The 24,101-nt window shown below is 47.2% G+C and overlaps 1 protein-coding gene across 1 annotated transcript in view; it reads right to left on the bottom strand.

Moving 5' to 3' along the window:
* The window catches only part of TMEM200A (transmembrane protein 200A), a 198,051-nt gene extending 186,875 nt beyond the window's left edge, over positions 1 to 11,176 (bottom strand). The window contains exon 1 of the mRNA XM_059712971.1: positions 11,159 to 11,176. The gene's annotated coding sequence lies outside the window, so the exon portion shown is untranslated. The remainder of the gene's footprint in view (positions 1 to 11,158) is intronic.
* Between the last annotated feature and the right edge of the window lie 12,925 nt (positions 11,177 to 24,101).

Below are 24,101 nucleotides of genomic sequence, written 5' to 3'. Positions count from 1 at the left end.
TAGGGGGCTCACGGTAAAGTGAGGACCCCGGCGCCAGTGCGGGCACAACCTAGGCACTAGTGAGGGCGCAACCTACTCATAGGGACCCACAGCAGTGTGGGTGGACCCCAGCGCCCAGGAGGGTGCAGCATACAGGGTGTATAGACCCCAGCCCTAGGGAAGGGCATTTCTGAAGCCCCAGTGTGGGTGGGGCGAGCTCCCAGGAAGGGGGCCATTTTGTAAGCCCAAGCGGGGCACAGCCAGGTTACGGGGTGCATAGACCCCAGCCCCAGAGAGGGGCGATTGAGCCCAAGGGTGGGCACAGTGAGCCCCAGAAAGGGGGCAGCACAGTGAGCCCCCGAAAGGGGGCAGAATAGAGATAACAGCAATTACACCTGCGAGGCTTGGACTGCAGTATTAGGGGAGGTCAGAGCCGCAGAGCGCCCCCTGGCATCGGGGCATTATAATGGGCAGCCTCCCGCTAATTAATTAAACATCAAGACGTGGCAGGAGAGAAGGCGGGCGGTTGCCGCAGGAACAGGTGAGCAGGCTGCAACTTGGCTCGGAATCGATGCCTGTTACACTGTTACAGTGGGGGGTGGGGGTGGAGCCATGACCAGGCTACTTGGCATGGTGAGGGAGCCCCAGCCCAGGGGAGCACGTGACACAGGCCTCTCCTCCTTCTCCTTCCAGCCCATGCCAGGACCAGACTCACCCCACTGCTGCACACATGTGCTGGAGCCACTGCAGCCTCCATGCTCTGTCCCAAGCAGGATGGGGGTAGATGGGGACCCTCTCTGGCAGGGTTGGGAGGGGCAGGGTGCTGTGGATTGGGAGTGAAGGGCACCAGCATGGCCTGGAGAGGCAGAGAACTGTGGGTTTCATAGATTTCATAGACATTAGGGCTGGAAAGGACCTCAGAAGATCATCGAGTCCAGCCCCCTGTCCAAGGGGCAGGAAGTCAGCTGGGGTCATAAGATCTCAGCAAGATAAGCAATTTTCTCTTGAAGGTGAGGGTCACCAGCAAGGCCAGGAGGCTGTGGCCTAGGAGAGAGGGGCATCATCAGGACCAGAGGGCTGTGGCTTGAGACTGGCCATCAATGTCTACTGTCATGGTGTGGGGTCCCTAGCAATGGCCATGATACCCCTAGGGCTCCATGACCGTGCCAATCCTGTCCAATGGGCACCCTTTTTCTCACCTGTCACATGTTGCTGATAATTATAATAAATAGGGAGGCTGCCCTCGAGTTTGTGTTTGGACATAGTCCTCATGGACCCCACTGAACCCTGTGGGTTCTTGGACCCCTTCTGGGTCCCACTCAAAATAAATGCCTCACGGGACACCCTCAGTTTTATGGGCTAGATGCCTGGCTCCAAAACTGCCTCTTTACCACACCCTAAGCCTCGCATATGGTATTTAAGCATTGTTCCTCTGAGGCCTTAATCTAGTTCGGCCTCCTGTCATCACCGGGCTCTCCACAGCCCTGTCTCCATGCCCACACTGGCACTGGCTCTCCGCAGCCCTTTGTCACTGTGCCCCCTGACACTGCACCAGCTGGCACTGGGGTCTCCACACTGTAGTGTGCCCCAATGAGGCCTCCTCCTCCCTAATAGCCTTTGTCCGGTCTGCCGGTTTATAAACAGCAACCAAAATATGACCCCCCTGGGCTATAACATAGTAGAAGCAGTTCAGAGTGTGCTCTGTCCCTTTAAAAGAGTCAAACTCCACCCCCTGCCCCCCACCAGCATTAAGTGCCTTGCAGGCCAGGGTACCTGGTGAGCTCCTGGAGCCCCATTAGCCCTACATGCAGCATATCAAGCGACCACCAGCATCTCTGGGCAATTCTTCCTTGGAGGCTCCTTCCCCTGGCTGCTGCCAGAGAACTAACCCCTGCTGGCCTCAGCCCTGGGGTTTATGTGCCCAGGGCCCTGCCTTCTTCCGGTCCTTCTTAGGTGCAGGATAATTCCCTTATTAGCCTGCTGCCATAGTAACCTACACCTGTAGGGTTTCTGTCTGGCTCTTAGGGCCCTCTCCCTGGTCAGTTTCTGCTCTTAAAGGAGCAGACACTCTAGTGCCCTGCACCAGTACAGTGTGTCCTAATGGGACAAATGGGTCCCAATACAAAAAAGGTTGAGAACCACTGCTTTTAGTTGGTTTATAACTTTGCCAAATGCGTTTGGTTTATCCTGAGTACAGCAAAAGCCATATCCTGATGCTCTGCTGTATCCTGATGCCCTGGCAAACAGCTAATGCCCTGCCAAATTCCAAGTCTCTGCCCAAAGCTGGGGTGATGTATAGGGGCTGCACAGGGGGTGCATGTCCACCTCCTGCATGTGGCGGTGCTCCCCCTACAAAAAGGCACCACTGACATTGTCGGTGCTGCCTGCAGGAGGTTGCCACTGGCCACCCTACTGCCGGCACTGCCAGTGGCAACTGCAGTTGGTCTGCAATCCCTGCTGGCCACTGCTGATGCTGCCGGCAGCAGCTGCATGGTCACTAACCTTTGGTCAGCACTTGCTACCCCCCACAGTGCCGGCGGCATCTACTGGAGCTCCCCTGCTCACCACCGCCACACTCCCGCTGCCACTGTGCCCACCCCCCCAGCCACCAGGGGCGCAAGTCATTCATGGCCCAAAGTAAGCCTAAATGATTGCAACAGTTTTTATAGCATAAGCAAAAAGACTTACTTTTTCTAACCTTGTTCTCTATGCACATAGCCCACTTTAAATGAAATTTAAGAAAGAAAAAGAAAGACGTCCACCCTGGCAATCTTCAAAAAACTTCTTGATGTCCATCTTGCTGCCCACATGTAGTGGGGCTGGACCCAATGATCTGTAAAGTTCCTTCCAGCCCCTAACAACTATGAAACTATTCAGAGAGTGGTCATGTGTGGTAGACACCTGCCTTGGAAAACCTCAGCCTGAATGATTAAGCTTGGCAAAGTTATAAGCACCTGAAAACAGAATTGTAAAATGGGAAGTGGTAGGTAACTTTAACAATATGTAGTGCTATTTGACTTGCCATTAAGGTTCAAGGACATTTGTTTTGAGCATATGATGATACAGTGATCATGAAACAAGGAAAAACATATTCACAAAGTTATGGCCAAATTTTGCAGCCAGGTGTAGTATTATGTCCAGAGGCAATCTCCAATACAGTTTCATTAAATGCACAAAGAGATCATTCAGAAGTGATGTGGTTCAAAGTCTGAAAAGGGGTGCCACAGTCTCAGTTCATGGAGTTAGTCCAGTCCTGTCGTTGTAACAGAAATCCACATCTGCTGTGTCCTGTCCTGATTCTGTTTACAGAAGACCAAAGATGTCTAGGGAGATCAAAGCCAGCTTGTCTAATGCTGGGATTTGTGACAATTATTTCTGTATTAAGAGGTAAATTGAGTCACTCTTGCATCCAGGCATCTTGGATGTTAAAGGAGTTGTTTTCAAGTTGAATTGTTGTTCTCCAAGCAGGATGTCTAAATTTTAATCTCAGATGCAGTGACTAAGAGATTTTTGTGTATAGGCAGCTGTGTGAGTGTGTTGTTTTTTGGTTTTTTTTTAATCTTAGTGCATAATTTAGTTAAGGCATGTTTTCTTCTTAATGGGGAAGAACACATGTTACTAAAAATAGGGAGCCATTGAAGAGGGGGGATGGGATTGTTCCTGTAATGACTTACATTGCTTGGTTGAGTTGCATGTCAGTATGATCACTGTTTAACCAGATTGAGGCACAATATTCTACTGAAGAGTGGACCAGTGCTAAAACTGTTGTTCTCAGTGCATCAGCATCAGATCCCCAAGAAGTCCCAGTGATTTTCTGGAGCAAATTATAACAGGTTTTTAACTTAGCTCTGTCACAGTTAAGTGATTTTCAAAGGACAGTGTTATATCTAGGATGATTCCTAAATATTTAGGAGTATCATTATAGTGTAGGAGGTAGTTTCTGAAAACAGTAAGGGGCTGATAACTAGCTTGTTTATTGTTCAAGTGAAATGTTATCACTTCCGTTTTCCCAGGGTTTGGGTGAAAATGCCATTGTTTCAAGTAGTCATCTTAAGTATTCAGATCAGATGCAAGTATTATTTCTGCTCTGGAGAAACAAGTTTGTTGTATAACAAGGGCTATATCATCAGTGTAGGTGAACTTTCTTGAGGAGGTACCTGAGAGGTCATGAATGTAAAGATTAAACAGCAGAGGCACAAACTGGTTCCTGTGGGAGCCCGTTATTCAATTTATGTGGTCTTCTCTTTATTTTATCAGAAAAAATTTTTGAATCATCTATTACTAACCATGTTGCCTAATAAATTAGCAATTTTAAGACAAGATATGATGTCCAAAAACTTTAAGACAAGTCCTTGTCTCCAGACTGTATCATATGCGGACATGAAATAAAGAAAGACAGGTACTGATTTAGTGACTTTTCAAAACCATTTTTATATTGGTAGGCAGGGCCATAATTTGATCACAGCATCCTCTCTTTGGTCTAAACCCCACTTGCTCAGGGGCAATATGTTCTTTTACGATCTGAAAAATGCTATTATATAAATCAGCCTGTCTAATAATTTGTAAGTTATGCTTAATAAAGCTATTGGGTGGTAGTTCTCAGCTTAATTTGGGATCCTTAAAAGGTTTTACTATTGCTATTATTTTTGTCCTCTTAAATAAAGCTGGTAATTTTCTGGTGTCAAAAATATTGGTTAAAAAAAAAAAAATAAAATAATCTTTGCTACCCATTAAATAGTTTTTGGGCCACAAAATTTAAGAATTCCTGGAGTATCTCATCCATGAAGCTGTGGACCACCAAAACCATGTGGCACCCACAAGGACAGCCCAGCCTGAAGAAGGAGAACATTGGGAACCTGAAAGCCATGGGGAGACCAGCACTACAGAACAGGTAAGAAACAAGAAGGTAAGAAACAATGGGCCCCTCCGGACTCGGAGCGAGGGGGCAGCAAAGGCACCAGTCGCAGGGCTCAAGTGCCTATATACTAATGCTAGGAGCATGGGGAACTAGCAGGATGAACTAGCGCTCCTGCTTGCACTAAACACCTATGACTTAGTGGGGCTAACAGAGACCTGGTGGGATTCATCTCATGACTGGGCGGTACATATTGAGGGCTATAGATTGTATAGAAAGGACAGGTCAGGGAAGAAAGGGGGGGGGTTGCACTTTATGTCAGTGAGCAATATACATCAACCCTCATCAAGACAGAAACCAAGGTTGAGGAAGTAGAAGGATTGTGGGTTAGGCTACATGGGGGGCAAGGAGAAAGGGATTTGGTGGTAGGGGTCTGCTACAGACCCCCACACCAAGGGGAAGAAATAGATGCGGGGCTCCTGAGGCAACTCTCGGAGACCATAAAAGCTAAAGAGGCGGTAGTCATGGGGGACCTAAACTACCCGGACATCTGCTGGGAGACGCAGACAGCAAGGTCCCATCGCTCACGCAGGTTTCTAACTTGTGTACAGGACCTCCACCTGACACAGGAGGTGCATGGTCCCACTAGGGGGAATGCCATACTGGATCTGGTATTGGCAACAGGGGATGACATGATAGGGGACCTCCAGATCGGTAGCCATTTGGGAGACAGCGATCACCTTATAATAGAATTCAACATAAGACGGTGAGTGGGTAAGGTAACTAGTAGGGTGAAAGTGCTAGACTTTAGGAAAGCTGATCTCAAAGCACTCAGGCAATTAGTCAAGGAAGCACTGCAGAGTAGGAGTTTTGATGGGATGGGAGCCCAAGAAGGGTGGCTGTGCCTAAAGGAAATGATCCTTCGGGCACAAAGCAAGACAATCCCCGAGCGAGGCAAAAGAGGGAAAGGGGCCAGGAGACTTCCATGGCTGACTAGAGAAATCCAGGGCAGCCTAAGGGCCAAAAGGGGAGCACATAAAAAGTGGAAACAGGGTGAGATCACTAAAGATGAATATACCTGCTCTGCTCGTGCTTGTAGGGAGGCAGTTAGGCGGGCCAAAGCTACCATGGAGCTGAGGATGGCAGCCCAAATAAAGGACAACAAGAAATTATTTTTTAGATATATTGGGAGTAAGAGGAAGGCCCAGGGAGGAATAGGACCCCTGCTAAATGGGCAGAAGCAATTGGTGACGGACAGGGGGGACAAGGCTGAACTCCTCAACGAGTTCTTTGCCTCAGTGTTCCTAAGTAAGGGGCACGACAAGTCTCTCACTGGGGTTGTAGAGAGGCAGCAGCAAGGCGCCAGACTTCCATACGTAGATCCTGAGGTGGTGCAGAGTCATTTGGAAGAACTGGATGCCTTTAAGTCGGCAGGCCCGGATGGGCTCCATCCGAGGGTGCTGAAGGCACTGGCCGACATCATTGCAGAGCCACTGGCAGGAATATTTGAATGCTCGTGGCGCACGGGCCAAGTCCCAGAAGACTGGAAAAGGGCTAACGTGGTCCCCATTTTCAAAAAGGGGAGGAAGGAGGACCCGGGCAACTATAGGCTGGTCAGTCTCACCTCCATCCTTGGTAAAGTCGTTGAAAAAATTATCAAGGCTCACATTTGTGAAAGCCCGGCAGGGCAAATTATGCTGAGGGGAAACCAGCATGGGTTTGTGGCGGGCAGATCGTGCCTGACCAACCTAGTCTCTTTCTATGACCAGGTTACGAAACGCCTGGACACAGGAGGAGGGGTGGATGTCGTATACTTAGACTTCAGGAAGGTCTTCGATACGGTATCCCACCCCATACTGGTGAACAAGTTAAGAGGCTGTGATGTGGATGACTGCACAGTTCGGTGGGTGGCGAATTGGCTAGAGGATCGCACCCAAAGAGTCGTGGTAGATGGGTTGGTCTCGACCTGGAAGGGTGTGGGCAGTGGGGTCCCGCAGGGTTCGGTCCTTGGACTGATACTCTTTAATGTCTTCATCAGCGACTTGGACGAGGGAGTCAAATTTTGTCCAAGTTTGCAGATGACACAAAGCTATGGGGAGAAGTGGACACGCCAGAGGGCAGGGAACAGCTGCAGGCAGACCTGGATAGGTTGGACAAGTGGGCAGAAAACAACAGGATGCAGTTCAACAAGGAGAAATGCAAAGTGCTGCACCTAGGGAGGAAAAATGTCCAGCACACCTACAGCCTAGGGAATGACCTGCTGGGTGGCACGGAAGTGGAAAGGGATCTTGGAGTCCTAGTGGACTCCAAGATGAACATGAGCCGGCAGTGTGACGAAGCCATCAGAAAAGCCAATGGCACTTTATCGTGCATCAGCAGATGCATGACGAATAGGTCCAAGGAGGTGATACTTCCCCTCTATCGGGTGCTGGTCAGACCGCAGTTGGAGTACTGAGTGCAATTCTGGGCGCCACACTTCAAGAAGGATGCAGATAACCTGGAGAGGGTCCAGAGAAGGGCAACTCGTATGGTCAAGGGCCTGCAGACCAAGCCCTACGAGGAGAGACTAGAGAAACTGGACCTTTTCAGCCTCCGCAAGAGAAGGTTGAGAGGCGACCTTGTGGCTGCCTATGAGTTCATCACGGGGGCACAGAAGGGAATTGGTGAGGATTTATTCACCAAGGCGCCCCCGGGGGTTACAAGAAACAATGGCCACAAGCTAGCAGAGAGCAGATTTAGACTGGACATTAGGAAGAACTTCTTCACAGTTCGAGTGGCCAAGGTCTGGAACGGGCTCCCAAGGGAGGTGGTGCTCTCCCCTACCCTGGGGGTCTTCAAGGGGAGGTTAGACAAGTATCTAGCTGGGGTCATCTAGACCCAGTGCTCTTTTCTGCTTATGCAGGGGGTTGGACTTGATGATCTATTGAGGTCCCTTCCAACCCTAACATCTATGAATCTATGCCTGTGGCTTTACCTTTCTTTATGGCACTAAAGGCCTTTTGCACCTCATGTACAGGAAAAGGTTGGGAGAAGGAAAAGGATAATGCAATGGAGTGTTTATTTGCCTTTAAACATGATTTCACTTGTCTTGTAAAAAGCTTGTCAGTCAGAGCCTTAGACATGATGGGCTATTGCATCCAATCTAATGTGGTTTTTGGGTCTTGAAGCTACAGTGCTTGAGCCCAGTCAACATAGTACAGCTCAGGCCTTCCTACTTCAGTGGGTGAAATTAAGATTTTCCATTGTATGTATCCATTTTTTCCTTCAAGTTTTGTCCAGGGAACTCGTAAGAGCTTGGTGGCAGTTGTAGAATGGACATTTCCTTTAAATTCCTTATAAACAAGATTTTTGTCTTCATTCCATCCTGATATGTATTCTTTTCTAAATCCTCTTGGGATACATCTCTTTTTATTACACCTACAAATCTCACATAATTTTCACTTGTAGGTTTTATCTATCTTATATTAAAGTCAGTTTGTTTAGCAAAGGAGATCCAGTCAGCTTTACTGAAGTTCCATCTGGGCTTTGGAATTGATTTGATGATTGGAAATTGAATTGCAACTGCAGATAAAATTGGTCTATGTTGACTGTGTGGAAACTTAGTGAGCACCTTGAGGTGTATAGGAGGGCTGTGTTGCTGGGAGTTCTGCTTCATGAAACAGAAATCAGGTGCATAGTCCTGTTGCCAGCAGGCTGAGTGGAAAGTAGCTCTGTCTTTCACATCATAGACTAATTCAAGGTCCTCTTGCTCTATCCAATCTAGAAGTTCAATCCCATTTCAGTCATTGTGGCAATATCCCCATAGACTGCGTTGACTGTTAAAGTCACCGAGGATGATGCTTGGGTGATGTAAAGGAGGTAAGGCAGGGTTGGCCATACAATGCCAAGTGATTTGTACATATTAATTATTGTCCTGTCAGAAATTTGGACTGAGACTATGTAAATGTCATCAGTGCGGCTTGTTGATATGGCCTTATAGTTGTCAATGTTATTTACAATGTAAATTGCCACTCCATAGATGGAATAATTAATAGATACAGCCAGCCTGAATCCAGAGATTCTCCCTCTGTTTTGTAGCTGATGATGTAGCGTTCGGAGTTTCTCGAAAGGCAAGGGCATCAATGAAATTCTGACAAAGTTTTTAACAAATATTCACTTTTAGCTTATTCCCTTAATATGCGATTGGCAGATGCACAGTGAGGTCCCAGTGTTACAGATCTGACAGCTCTGTGAAGATCTGTTCATGCTCATTGGCTGCGAGATCCAAAGGACAGTTTGGCATCGTCAAATTGTAGACAATTTAGCATTATCCAGGGTGTACCGTGAGGAGGCAGTTTACATTACACCCCACAAGGGTATTATCTGATAGATAGATATTATTAAACATTACATTACTTTTGCTTTATTTATACATAGTTAATCTAATAATGTAATCAAATTTTCCTTCCTTGGAATATATATCATCTCCTACAATGGATAAACACTTTTTTCCCCCCCTAACGTGCAGGATGTTTTGGACTAGAAATCAAACACGCAGAAATCTATTTGCACATACAGTTTCTGTAATGGCTTGTGTAAATGGTTATCATATATGGTCTCCTTGGCCTGAAGTACCAATATAGTTAATCATGTAAATCCAAGAAACTAAACTCCAAACTGTAAAACCACACAAGCATTAGGAAATAAGATAAAATAACAACATTTTTTTTTGTCTGATGCTGATGTCTTAATGTACATGGAGATAAATAAATACATTTGAGACTATAGAGATAGCAGCAAATGAAATGAATACATAAATTTGCATGGAATTAGCAAGCTGTCAGTCACAAAAATAATAACTGTCATTCAGGTCCCTACTTCTACATTCAAAGCTTTTTAAAGACAACAGATGGCCTAGCTAGTAATGTCTCAAACTAGTTTAATGGATAAGTTCCCAGGATCTACTGGTAATTTCCCAGAATTACACAGCACATATAGTATAAAATGCTCTAACTCCTAAACAACAATTCCTTTCATTAACTTTCATCCAGTAACAAAGTTGCAATCTGCAACCTATCTATTTAAAAAAAACCCCAAAACTTTCTATCTAGGAAATTAGCCTTGTATTAGTGCAACTGGCAATGAAAGTTATGCCCTTGGCCGGGATTTCATCCATAAACTGCTTAGATGTCCTAAAACATCACTTTTAAGGAAACTGCTATGTAGTGAAATCCTCAGCTCTGACTTACGCTCCCAGATACCCAGAACAAAGAAGCACCAAACTAGCTAGAAGTCAAATGTAAAGGAAAGGGTTACAGCTTACATGCCTGAGCAGGTGATTTGGAGCGAGATACACAAGTCCCTCTACAAATTTTATTTATTTAGTTATTTATTCAGTTTATATGCTGCCATTCTGAACAAAGTGTCAGGGTGGCCTACAGTAAGAGAACAGAAAACAGGAGAACAACAACAGAACAAAACAATTCACAAGGGAACTAGAGCACCAACGTAAAACAGAGACTTCCTAAACTCTAGTTCAGCCTAGCTTTGTTTGCTAAATGCCTGCCCATATTGGAAGGTCTTATACCACTTCCAAAAAAAAATATAAGCACTTCTAGAATTGGGCTCTGGTGAGCCTCAGGAGGGAGGGACTTCCAGAGTAGAGGAACACACCTAAGAACAACCTCTCATGCATTTTCACCTGCGACAGGAGTGACATCAGGGTTGCCGTGCTCTACCCTGCTGCCTCCTTTACCGTGCCAAGTTGTCTTCTTGCACCCTCCGATTCTCACCCGCCACGTCTTGGATGTTAGGAATTTTTTTTTATAGGGAGGCTACCTTCAGTCCTCTTGGTCGTGGTCCTCCTGTCTATGGTTGTCTCATGCACCCAAGCCTTAAGGGCTATGCGTGGCTCCTACCACCCCGATACCACGCCCCAAGCCTCGCAGATGTAAAAGGGACATTGTTCTGTCCCTCCCTCTCTCTCTCTCTCTCTCTCTTCGCACCCTCTTTAGCACTCAGGCTCTCCAGCCCCGTCTCTCGGTCTCTTTCTCTCACTCTCGGGCTCTTCTCCCTGCAACGCGGCCTTCCTCACAAGGGCTCTTCTCTGGAGCTGGGGTCTGTACACCCTGAACTCTGTGCCCCCGCTGGGGCTGGGGTCCTCACTCTACCGTGAGTCCCCTATGAGGCCTGCTCCATCCCCTTATAGCTTCACCCAAACCACCAGTGTAAACAAACAAAGCAAACACAAGCCCCTAGCCATAACTGAACTTAACACCACCCGGCTGTAATTACATTACTAAAACATCCCAGAGTTGCCCTCCTTAACCCTGCTTTGAGCAGTACCTGCAGTTCTCACATCCTTGCTCAGGAAACTCTTTCTGCCTTGTCTGCTGGTAGGGAACTGCCTCTGGCCTCCTCCCGTGCTTTATATATAGGGGCCAGGCCCTGCCCCTTCCTTCAGCTGGCTAGGCAGGTGTAAGTCATTAGCTCCCTTTGGTTGCCTCGGCAACTGGCACCTGAAGAGTCTTCCTGGCTCTCTCAGTAGCAGGCACCTTAGTGTCCTACTACATCACCAAACAGATTTGGTTACTGATAGCACTTACAGGAAGTTGCTCTCAACTGATATTAGGGATCATGGTAGGGGTAAAAGGCAGAAAGTGGTCCCTTAGGCATTTGGGGCTCAGACCACTTAGGGACTTATAGGTAGGGTCACTATACATCCCTGTGTAGCCAAGACAGTTCTGGATTTTGGAGACTGGTCCTGGCTGACTGATGTGAATTAAAATAAGCATCCTGGAAATGCAGGGCCGTGGGGCACAGTCTGGTGGCAAGGTGGAGCAGAGCGGCATGGATTGTGCCCAGCTACACTGCCCTGCCCCGCTTCACTCTGCCCCCACCTGCAGTAGTGCCTGCCTCTGACTTGGGAGAATAGGGACGGAAGGGAGGAGGCAGGTAGTGTCCCAGATGTCCTGGATTTATACCTACTTATAGGTCAAAACCAGCACCTTGAGTTGTGCTTAGAAAGCTATTGAGAGCCAGTGCAGACTCTGGAGCAATGTAATTGCATGATCCTGGTGATGGATCCCACACTGAGCAGGCAGGCTGCTGCGTTCTGCACCAACTGCAGCTTCCAGACAGTCTTTGACGGCAACCCTACACAGAGCATATTGCAGTAGTCTAGGCTCACAGTTTCCAAGGCATGGATGATGGTGGCCAAATCTGAAAGAAAACATTACAGCCTTCTCACCACATGGAGCTGGGGAAAGGCACTCCTAGCCATGACTACCACCTGAAGATCTAGGTGCAGCAGAGAATCCAGAAGCACTCCAAGACTGCAAACCTGAGTGACAAGAAGAGGCTGAACTCCATCAATGATAGCTGTCCCTTTCCACACCCACTCCTCCTTCCAGCCCCACCACCATCACCTCTAGTTTACTAGGAATTAGTTTAAATAGGTTCACCTGCAACTAATTCCTAGTTGGAGCAAAGCAATGGGACTGAGATTGTGCAGCCAACTGAGAAAGAGGTAGTCGGGTGCTAACATCACACTGATGGTACCTCACTCCAGACTTCCACATAGCCTTGCCCAGTAGCCTTATATTGAACAGGAGAGGTAACAAAATGGAGCACTGGGAGACCCAATGGAAAAGATCTCAAAAATAGGATGTTATTTGGATGTCTGAACTTTGGCTTTTCCTCTGGAATGCCAAAGAGAGAAAATAGGAGAGAAGTGAGAGACAGACAGACCATAATAACCAGTACTGGAACAGATAGAGCATTCCCCTGGGATGGGAAGGACCCCGATTCAATCACCCAGCCCAGGGCTGTCCAAATGGTGATGTATAGGTTGCATGCAGCTCCTGAGGAGTTAACTTGCAGTCCCCAGGCTCCCCATTTGGGTATTGCTCTCCCCACTGTTCCTCCTGCTGCCACAGGGGTCTCAGGGCTTCCTTTCCATCCTTCTTCCTACTGCCTGCCCCTGCCCCTGCTCCTGCCCCTGGTGGCTCAGGAGGGGCGGTGTAGCCATTGGTCAGGCCCATGGGAGCCTGGAGGCTCCTGTGTATGCTCAAGCCATGAATAAAAGTAGATTCCAGACAGCAAGGGCATTTGTAGATGTGCTCTGGGAAATGGGAAGGGGTGCTTTAATTAGCAAGCCATGCTAATTAAAAGTGTCCAAGCAACATGTGTTGCAGCCCCCCTGTGCTGAAAAAATGTCAGTGGGGCACTTTGAACTAAAGCTCATTTGACGAGTTTTAGTTCAAAGCGCCCTGCCACCATTTTTCAGCCTGGAGATGCTGATACACATGATGCTGGAGGCTGCCAGAGAGCACTAATTTCCGTGCTCCAGCAGACTCAATAAATTGCATCTGCTCTGACGCACTGGATTTATAGCATGTCAGAGCAGACTCTCAGGTGTGTAAGTGCCCCAAGAGACTATACCTATCATTCTACACCCATGAGGCAGAATCCTATCTCACTTAGGTACCCAAATGCAAGATTTCCAGCCATGCAATTGGTATTTTTTACTCTTACCACAGTTTGCAATTCTCTTTCCTGTTCAGAGTGGCTTTGTCTATACAGCTACTGAGCATGCACCAGAGGCTACATGTTGGCTAGGCATGTACATGGTTCCGTATGCACAGAGCTAGGTAGACTTTTGTGAGTATAAGTCACAAAATTCTACCCAGGGAAGTGAAGAAGAAGGACACTCCTGTTTTTTAGCCCAGATACCTCACTACTTAGGGCACCTGCCCAGGAAGGTAGCAACTCAGCCACCCTGGTGATCTTCAAAAAGAGTCTTGATGCCCATCTTGCTGGGGTCGTCTGACCCCAGCAGTCTTTCCTGCCCAAGTGCAGGAGGGCTGGACCCAATGATCTGTAAGGCCCCTTCCAGCCCCTAACAACTATGAAACTATGAAATACAGTAATGCCAACTGTTGCAAAACCGTTGTGAGACTCAGGATTTCTAAGGTGAAATAACTCCAGCTCATGATCTCCCAATCCAACCCTCAGATCTCTATTTTTCCCAGCTGGTAAGTGGAGGGAAAGGGGTGGGGGGTGAGGGAAGGGGTGGGGGGGAGATTTAAGGCCCCTGCAGTGAGGGAGAGAATGGGGCAGGAGCAGGGGCGGGGGTGAATGGGACCCCAGGGCCAGAGTAGGTCATCTAAAGGCATGGGAAGGGAGCAAAAGAGGGCTGCCTGCTGTGGGCTGGGGCTCTGTGCCCTGCTGCCTTGCCCCAGGAGCTCAGCTGTGTGACTCCAGTGTGTCTCTTGCTGCAGGGTGGGCAGGGGATGTGGGGCGTGGCCAGCACACCCCACGTCCCCTTCCTATCCAGTGGGTGGCAATGGCATCATGAAGCTGAGCTCCTGGTGCAAGGCAGAAGGGCACAGAGCCCCAGCCTTCATCCGGCAGTCCACCCCTGCTCTGCCGGAGACACATGCCCCCATGCCTCCCCCAGGGGTGTGTGCTGCTGCAAGGGGCTACATCTCCCCCACACCTGGGGCCCCCTGGAGCCCCATTCACTCCTGCTCATGGCCCACTCCATCCTTCACCGCAAGGGCCTCAATTCCTCCCCCGCCCCTTTCCCTCTACTTACCAGCTGGATGCTGTCTGTGGACATGTGTAGATGATACAGGCGTTAATGTAGAGTGCCTGAAAATTTTAACACAGCTTTTATTTGGTGCGGTGCATTTTTATTTGCATGACACAGTGTTCATTCATTTATACCACCTGGTATAAATGTTTGTGAACCAGCCTCCGTGGTCCACCATGGCTTGCAGGATCATGGAGGCATATCCTTTCCTGTTTGTGAAAGCCCTTTCCCTCCCTGCAGGGCACACCACTGGGATCTGAGTGCTGTCTAAAGCCCCCGCACAGTTCAGGAACCCATTCTCATTAAATCCATCTAGGACTTGCTGCAGATTCACCAGGTGGATAATTTTGCTTGTGGCAATCTCCTTAAGCAGCTGGCATACCTCATGAGTTGCCAGCCTGACTGTGCAGGCAGCCATACCCAACTGGTTCATGATGTAGCGGAGTCTGGATAGGCTGGCCAATTTTGTGATGGCCATTAGGGCAGTGCGAAACAGCACTGTTTCGTTTTGACTTCCGTTTTGCCATTTTGATGGGACAGTGTTTCGTTTTGAGTTTTGTTTCATTTTGAAAGCACTGCTCCATTTCATTTATTCAAAACAGTTTTGCTGTTTCGATACTGTTTCAACCTTTCGCCCATAAGCTATAATGGGGAAGCACAAAACTGCCTATAACTTTGTAATTTCTCGCCCAATTTGGATGATACTGGCAGAGATGGTAGCCCTTTCTGAGGCCATGAAGCCTGCCAAGTTTCAAGGAGATAAGCACAGGGGTTTCTGGGAACCTGCACCTCAAGCTGCTGACAAGCAAAACTCGTGTCACGTGTGTGTTAAGGCACAGCAGAGTGAAAACTGCAGGCATGGTAGCCCCTGATGAAATGATGATTTATTAATGGTCAATAATAATTCTAATGGTTCAATTCCTTATCACAGTATTTCAAAGCAGGTAGATCTGCTTTATCACCCTGCACACATCACACACACCCTGGGCCTCCACCATATATATATAGCCAATATATGATATAGACTTATGTTATTAATAGATTGTTAGGGGCTGGAAGGGACCTTGCAGATCATCGGGTCCAGCCCCCCTGCTCTAGGTGGGAAGACAACTGGGGTCAAGTGACCCCAGTGAGATGACTGTCCCGTCTCCTATTAAAAACCTTCAGAGTAGGTAACTGCATCACCTCTGGAGGGAGTTTATTCCACAGACTGGACACTGACTATGAAGGAGTTTTTCCTGGGGTTAAGCCTGAAGTGGCCTTCCAGGAGTTTGTATCCATTGGTACTGGTCTTCCCCAGGGGTGCCCCAGTGAGCAGTTGTTCATCGAGCTCTTGATGCAGTCCTCTAGTATAGCGGTAAGCTGCTATCAAGTCCCCTCTCAACCTTCTCTTCTTTAGGCTAAAGAGGCCCAGGTCCCTCAGTTTTTCCTCATATGGCTTGCCTTGCAAGTCCCTGATCGTAGAGGTGGCTCTTCTCTGGACCCTCTCAAGTTTTTCCATGTCCTTATTGCAGTGCAGCGCCCAGAATTGGACTCGGTACTCCAACTGTGGTCTCTCCAGTGCTGAGTACAGTGGGAGTATCACTTCTTAATTTTATATGAGATGCATCGGTTGATGCATGCCAGCATGTTATTTGCCCTGCTGGCCACCGCATCACGCTGATGGCTCATATTCATGCGATGGTCAATCATTACCCCTAGGTCCCTTTTGGCCATGGTGCAGGTCAAACTGTCACCCCTAAGCCTGTATGTATGTTCAGGGTTGTTTGCCCCAGATGGAGCACTTTACACTTGGAAGTGGTAAACTTTATCTGGTTCTGGTATGCCCAACTCTCTAGCCTGTCCAGGTCTGCCTGTATCTACAAACTATCTTCTGGCGTGACCACACTGCCCCATAACTTGACCGCACTGCCCCATAATTATAAAAACATATAATTACAGTTCTATGCCCTACAATGAGCAAGCAGATTCTAAGTGTAAAGCAGGTGATTATGCGCCCTCTCTGCCTCTTTCCCCAATGCAGGGAGGGGGAGGAAATGTCCACCTCCTATTTCAAGCTCCTCCCGAGGTCCCTCTTTACCCATGGAGAAGAGATACATACCTTTCTGCTTTACATACTACCCTTACTGAACTTGTATTATTTCCTCCTCCTGGTTGCTGGCCACAACTACTGCTGAGGCTTCTCTTCTGTGTACTACTTGAATTGTGGAGGTTTTCTTCATAGGCTTTAGCCTAAGCATCAGCTCAAGTATGGTAAGAGTTGCACAAGTTCTACAGATCTATTTCATATTATTCTAGCCCTCCTCCTGGTTGCTGGCCCTGTTTGCAAATAAGTGTATTATGGAATTGTAATTAGAGGATTGTTGCTGGCCACCAATGCGGAGGCTTTCTTCTTGGTTACTGGCCAATACCTCTGGCAAATTCCCTCCTGGGGTCCGGGTAGTAGGCTCAGGCCCGTGGGCTCTTCACCACACTTGCCCACATCTGCATCTCTCTGTTGCACCCTTGTAACTTTCAAATCGTTGCTGGCCAGAAAGAAAGCTGTTCTCCTGAGCTATGACCCCTGCAGTGACAGAAGTTGAGGCTTCTTTGCTGGCTTTGGCCTGAGCATCAGCTTGATTTGCACAGTTCTGCAGGCCCACTTCATATAATCTTCTCACCCTCCTCTTGGTTACAGGCCATGTCCTGCATCAGTATGAACTAGACAAATTCTGCAAGCACATTTCATTCATAGATTCATAGATTCATAGATTTATAGATGTTAGGGTCGGAAGGGACCTCAATAGATCATCAAGTCCGACCCCCTGCATAAGCAGGAAAGAGTGCTGGGTCTAAATGACCCCAGCTAGATACTCGTCTAACCTCCTCTTGAAGACCCCCAGGGTAGGGGAGAGCACCACCTCCCTTGGGAGCCCGTTCCAGACCTTGGCCACTCGAACTGTGAAGAAGTTCTTCCTAATGTCCAGTCTAAATCTGCTCTCTGCTAGCTTGTGGCCATTGTTTCTTGTAACCCCCGGGGGCGCCTTGGTGAATAAATCCTCACCAATTCCCTTCTGTGCCCCCGTGATGAACTTATAGGCAGCCACAAGGTCGCCTCTCAACCTTCTCTTGCGGAGGCTGAAAAGGTCCAGTTTCTCTAGTCTCTCCTCGTAGGGCTTGGTCTGCAGGCCCTTAACCATACGAGTGGCCCTTCTCTGGACCCTCTCCAGGTTATCCGCATCCTTTTTCAAGTGTGGCGCCCAGAATTGCACGCAGTACTCCAACTGCGGTCTGACCAATGCCCTATAGAGGGAAAGTATCACCTCCCTGGACCTATTTTGTCATGCATCTGCTGATGCACGATAAAGTGCCATTGGCTTTTCTGATGGTTCGTCACACTGCCGACTCATGTTCATCTTGGAGTCCACTAGGACTCCAAGATCCCTTTCCACCTCCGTGCCACCCAGCAGGTCATTCCCTAGGCTGTAGGTGTGCTGGACATTTTTCCTCCCTAGGTGCAGCACTTTGCATTTCTCCTTGTTGAACTGCATCCTGTTGTTTTCTGCCCACTTGTCCAGCCTATCCAGGTCTGCCTGCAGCTGTTCCCTGCCCTCCGGCGTGTCCACTTCTCCCCATAGCTTTGTGTCATCTGCAAACTTGGACAGAGTACATTTCACTCCCACGTCCAAGTCGCTGATGAAGACATTAAAGAGTATCAGTCCAAGGACCGAACCCTGCGGGACCCCACTGCCCACACCCTTCCAGGTCGAGACCGACCCATCTACCACGACTCTTTGGGTGCGACCCTCTAGCCAATTCGCCACCCACCGGACTGTGCAGTCATCCACATCACAGCCTCTTAATTTGTTCACCAGTATGGGGTGGGATACCGTATCGAAGGCCTTCCTGAAGTCCAGGTATACGACATCCACCCCTCCTCCTGTGTCCAGGCGTTTCGTAACCTGGTCATAGAAAGAGACTAGGTTGGTCAGGCACGATCTGCCCGCCACAAACCCATGCTGGTTTCCCCTCAGCATAATTTGCCCTGCCGGGCTCTCACAAATGTGAGCCTTGATAATTTTTTCAAAGACTTTACCAAGGATGGAGGTGAGACTGACCGGCCTATAGTTGCCCGGGTCCTCCTTCCTCCCCTTTTTGAAAATGGGGACCACGTTAGCCCTTTTCCAGTCCTCCGGGACTTGGCCCGTGCGCCACGAGCATTCGAATATTCCCGCCAGTGGCTCTGCAATGACGTCGGCCAGTGCCTTCAGCACCCTCGGATGGAGCCCATCTGGGCCTGCCGACTTAAAGGCATCCAGTTCTTCCAAATGACTCTGCACCACCTCAGGATCTACGCATGGAAGTCTGGCGCCTTGCTGCTGCCTCTCTACAACCCCAGTGAGAGACTTGTCGTGCCCCTTGCTTAGGAACACTGAGGCAAAGAACTCGTTGAGGAGTTCAGCCTTGTCCCCTCTATCTGTCACCAATTGCTTCTGCCCATTTAGCAGGGGTCCTATTCCTCCCTGGGCCTTCCTTTTACTCCCTATGTATCTAAAAAACAATTTCTTGTTGTCCTTTACTTGGGATGCCATCCTCAGCTCCATGGTAGCTTTGGCCCGCCTAACTGCCTCCCTACAAGCACGAGCAGAGGAGGTATATTCATCTTTATTCATCATTCATTGCTGCACAGGGCTTGGGGTGCAGGTCACACCTTCCACTAAGGAAGCTGAGGCTTGAGTTTCTTTTCTGAATGGCAGAGGCCTTCTTTTTGGTTGCTGGCCAAAGCCTCCGGGGTCCGGGTAGTAGGCTCTTTGCCCCACTTGCCCACCTCTGCCTTACACCTTGCAGAGGCTTTCTTCTTGGTTGCTGGTGAAGACCCCCGGGGTCTGGGTACTAGGCCCAGGCCTGCAGGCTCTTCACCCCACTCACCCACCTCTGGCTTACACCTCTCTATTGCACCCCACTAACTTTCAAATTGTTGCTGGCCACAAAGGAAGCTAAACTTTCTTCACTGGCTTTGGCCCAAGCATCAGCTCAATTTGCACAAGTTCTGCAGGCCCATTTTATAGTTTTCTTGCCTTCCTCCTGGTTACTGGCCATGTCCCAGCAAATTCAGACTGGGGTACATGTCTTCTGATACCCACCTGTCACAACCCAAGGGTGTGATTTTGTGTGTGCGCACTTCGGCACTGCTAAATTATTTCCTGCCATGAGGAGCTTTCTTTGCAAGGTGCATTTCTCAGTTGCAAAGAGAAAACCCCGGTGCAAAGAAGTTCACGCCACCCGCATGCAAATTTGTGTCCCACTATTGGCCAGTTCTAAATTATTCCCACGTGGCGGCTAGCGATTGACTTGCTAGCCGTATAAGAGGCTTGAGCGGTTTCCGCCCAAGTTGGAGATCTCCAAGGAGAACCCCGCAAGGAAGGACTCCACAACCATCTGGAGGAGGGGAACTTCACGTCTCATGAAGAACTGTAAGCGCTGCATAGCCTAACGGACCCAGCATGTACCTTAAGAAGGCTATAGGGGTCTGATCAACCTCTGGCCTCTCCCCGTCGCCAAATGATCCCTCGACGAACCCCTCCCCTGCGCGCAAGTTCCACGGAGCCTAGCAAACTTCGTGTGAGTGTATCCAGAGCTCTTCTCTGAGTTGTTTTCTTCGGTTGACATGACGGGCTCGTGTGTTTAGAGCCTTCAGCCAGATTGGGCTAGAGTTCGCGAGTTTAGAACTCTTGTCCGCTCTTCTTTCCTGTCTGTAACTGCAACTCAAGCAAGTTTTCCTGCCTGCACCGTGACCATCTACGGTGTAAGTAAAATAATCTTTAATCAACCGCTACGTGTCCGTGCCTAATTCTAGTCCGCTGGCCTGCATTCCCCGACTCGCGTGCCAGGGCTGCTGGCCACAGCCCGCCGCGCGCCCCCGAGGGCCTCGGACTGCTCCCGGCCCACACACCACCCACCACTCTGTCTCCTTGAGGTTTCTGTCTCCTTGAGTTTCTTCTCTGACTTGCAGAAGGAAGGAAGATTTTAAATAAATAAGGATAACAGAAAGTAGTTTAAATAACAGGACGTGGTTTAAATAAATAAGGATAACAGAAAGTGGAAAGTCCCCTGTCACCTGAGGGGGCCCCTCCCTCCCTCCCTAAGCTTTGCGGCCAGCAAAGTTTCTAAAGTTACAGTGTAACATAGAGTAGCATGGCCCAGTTCAGCCAGCCTGCTGTGGGGGGCCATTCCTACGAGCGGCAGGAAATCCTGGGTCGTGCAAACACAAACGCAGTTGCATCAATATAAATGGGCAATATTGTTTCATCTACACACACTCCCTGCATCTGTCAGTGTCTCTGTGTGTCTCTCTGTCTGCTCCTCAATCCCAAGCCACATCCTACCCAGCCCTGTTGCTGCTTTTCACTCCTGACCCACAGTACCCCACATCCTGCCACAGTGTGTGGGGACCCCTCTCTGGGCTCCAAAGCCCACACACAGCCCCCAACACCTTCACAAATAACACCACCCCCCCCCACACACACACACACTTCAAATATAGCGTCTCATGATTTAAATGCTAATCTCTTGATTTTTTTAAGAGTTCATCTCATGATTTTTGGCATGGTGGGGTTGGCAATACTGCAGATATTTGTGCCACTGCTGTTTCCCTGGGGAATCGCACATGCATGTTTGTGAGGATGAGCTCTTTAAGGAGAAGAAGTTTGACCCAAATCCTCTCAGCATTTTCTGTTAGTGAGAACAGGAGGCTCCTGTCCCATCCCACTTTTAAGTGTGAATTTAGCTCCTAATAAAATCTAATGAGGTACCCATCTGCTTAATCTAAAACTAAAGTCCAATGAGGTACCCATCTGCTTTAGACACCTGAATTCTATTTAAAACAAAAAAAGAGCTCCATTGCTTTAAACAAGTCCTTCCATATGCTCTGTCCTGCCAGTTCAAGACCATTCAGCTCCTGCTTTTTAGAGAGAGAGTTAAATCCAGTTTAATTGAAACCCTTATTTGTATACTTAGAGAAACAATAGGTGTTTGGGGAAACCTTAAGACCGCTTAGGGGAAACCTTAAAGCCACTTAAGGTTTGTGTTAAGAGTGCATGGTGAAATAAATTAAAATTATCTTCTGCAAGCTGATAAAAAATAATCAGTGTTGAACTCTTGCATGAACAATTAAAAAGTATGTAAAGAAAGTCAACTGATATTTCTAATTTAGCTTCTTTCTTCATCTCCTAAACCTCCATATTTTAAAAATACACCTAGCTTTCTGACTGTGATCTTGTTTGCATTGCAGGGTTAGACTAAAACACTGCAGCCCCCAGAGAGGTGTGAACTTCTCTTGAATGCATTTTAATGGCTGTTTACCTCAAAATACCATTTTTGACCATTTAAATTATAGCAATGTTAAGTACTGTATACCCTAAATAGTAACACCCTTTCAGGTCCTTTACATTTATTTATCTGTGTTTTTCAAATACAAAACAGTATTATTTAATTTTTTCTGTAGAACAAAGTTCTTTCAAAGTGCCTCGATTACAGTGGATGCACTGGTACCTCAAGCCAACCCCCTGCACAGTTGCAGGATACCTAAATCATCCCAGAGAGATGCCTCTCTAGCCTCTTTTTGATAATCTCTAACAATGGAAATTTCACAGCTTCTCTAGCTAGTTTCTCCATTGTTCTACAGTTGTTATAGTTAGGAAGCTTTTTTTTTTCTGAGATTTAATCTAAATCTGCTTTCCTACAGTTTAAACTCATTGCCTTTTGTTGTGCCTGCTGTAGACAGGGAAAACAGTTGGTAGGCAGCCTTTCAAATATTTGAAACTTGCTATCGTATCCTCCCCTAATCTTCTTTTCTCCAGACTAAACATGCCTAATTCTCTCAGCTCTTCCTTATCACTCTTGCATTCCACTTTTCTTATCATCTTTTTGTTTACTTTGGGATGGGCTCCGGTTTCTCTACATCCTCCTTAAAATGAGCTGCCCAGAATTGGACACAATACTCTGGATGAGACCTAAGCAGTTCCAAGAAGAGTGGTATTATCAGCTGATCTGATCCATCTTGCATAAAGTACTTCTGTTAATGCATTCCAAAATTGCATTTGCTTTTTTCTTTCTTTCTTTTTTTTTTGTAATAGCATGACATTGCTGACTCATATTGAGTTTGTGGTCCATTGTAACCCCAGAACCTCTTCACAGTGCTATAGCCTAGTCAGGTAGTCATTGGTATTTACAAACTTGTTTCTTCCTAAACTGTAGCTCTTTACATTTGTTTATATTAAATTCTAATGGTATGCCCCGTGTTTGCAACCCCTCCAAGTTTGTGCCATGTGTAAACATGATCAGAAAGTGCTATATTCCTGCATATAAGCCATTTTAAAAAAATGTTAAAAAGTTACCAAATCCAAAATGAACTCCCTGGTGAACAGCCCTTGAAAACCTCCTGCCATTCTGACATTGATTCATTTGTAGGTGCCCTTTTTTGTTGTTATTCAACCAGTTGTATATCTATCTAAGGTTAATTCTATTTAGCTGACATTTCTCTAGTTGACTTACAAGAATGACCTGTGGGAGTATCTTAAAAGCCATACTAAAGACCAGAGATATTCAAAACATCCACCAAACTAATTACCTGTCAAAGAAAGATTTCAAGTTGTTTTGGCATTATTTGTTCTTAACGAATCCAATTATCTGCCAGCTATTGTCCCTTCCTCTTTCAGAGGTTTTCAGATTGTTTCTTTCACAATTTGTTGTAGGTGATAAGGTCGAGCTGAAAAATCTATAATTCTCTGGGTCTTGCCTTGCCCTTTTGGATCATGGGCATTATGTTAGCCCTTCTTCAGTCCTCTAAGCTAGTGTTTCCCAATCTTTTCCAGTACAACACACACTTACATTAATAAACATTTTCCACAGCACACCTGCTAAGGCATTCCCCATCCTCATATTTATGAGTTCATTGTAGCTCATTGCCGTGGCAAAATTCTGTGGCATACCTGTTCATTTCTGACAGCACACCATTCTGCCGTGGCAGCACACCAGTTGGGAAACACTGCTCTAAGCCCTTGCCTGTCATCCATGACTTTGCAAATATTCTTTGTACTAGATTAGATTTCTTTAGGTAGCCCCCTCAGCATACTTAGAGGAAGTATGTCAGGTCCTGTAAAATTAATTTCAGTCAGACTGTGTATGAAGTCTCAGAGAGAGCTGAGGAAGGGTATTTCATATCCCAAAGTCTCCCAACTATACCGATGATCCAATAAAAGATATCACCCATAACAATCTTTGCCTCTCATTTTTTCCTACACTATCACAGCTACAACATTGGCCCAATGCTATCACAACATGGAGGACATCAAAATTTGCAGCTTTTTAAGTGATATTTAAAATCATTCAAGATTCAGTCAACTATATATTAAGGACTTGATAAATTTGCATGGTCATACAATAACAATAGTGTGAGATGTTAAAAGAAATCATTATGAGTCTTCAGTATTGGTTTTCTTGTTTTGAACTCATTTTAAAAGTTGTTACAGCATTTATGGGAGCGAAATGTCCTGTGCTCTAACCTTAAAAAAATCTTATTCCAAATCCTAAATTTTGAGTCATCTCATAATGTTGAAACTAATTTCTCTTGGACTAACCAACCAGGAATTCTACAGATATCCATCTCAATTAACAGTCTGGCACAACATTATGTTGATGAATTTGTAGACATTG

Source organism: Alligator mississippiensis, chromosome 1 (assembly GCF_030867095.1).
Source record: "Alligator mississippiensis isolate rAllMis1 chromosome 1, rAllMis1, whole genome shotgun sequence".
Taxonomy (NCBI): domain Eukaryota; kingdom Metazoa; phylum Chordata; order Crocodylia; family Alligatoridae; genus Alligator; species Alligator mississippiensis.
This window is presented reverse-complemented; position numbering and strand designations above follow the sequence as displayed.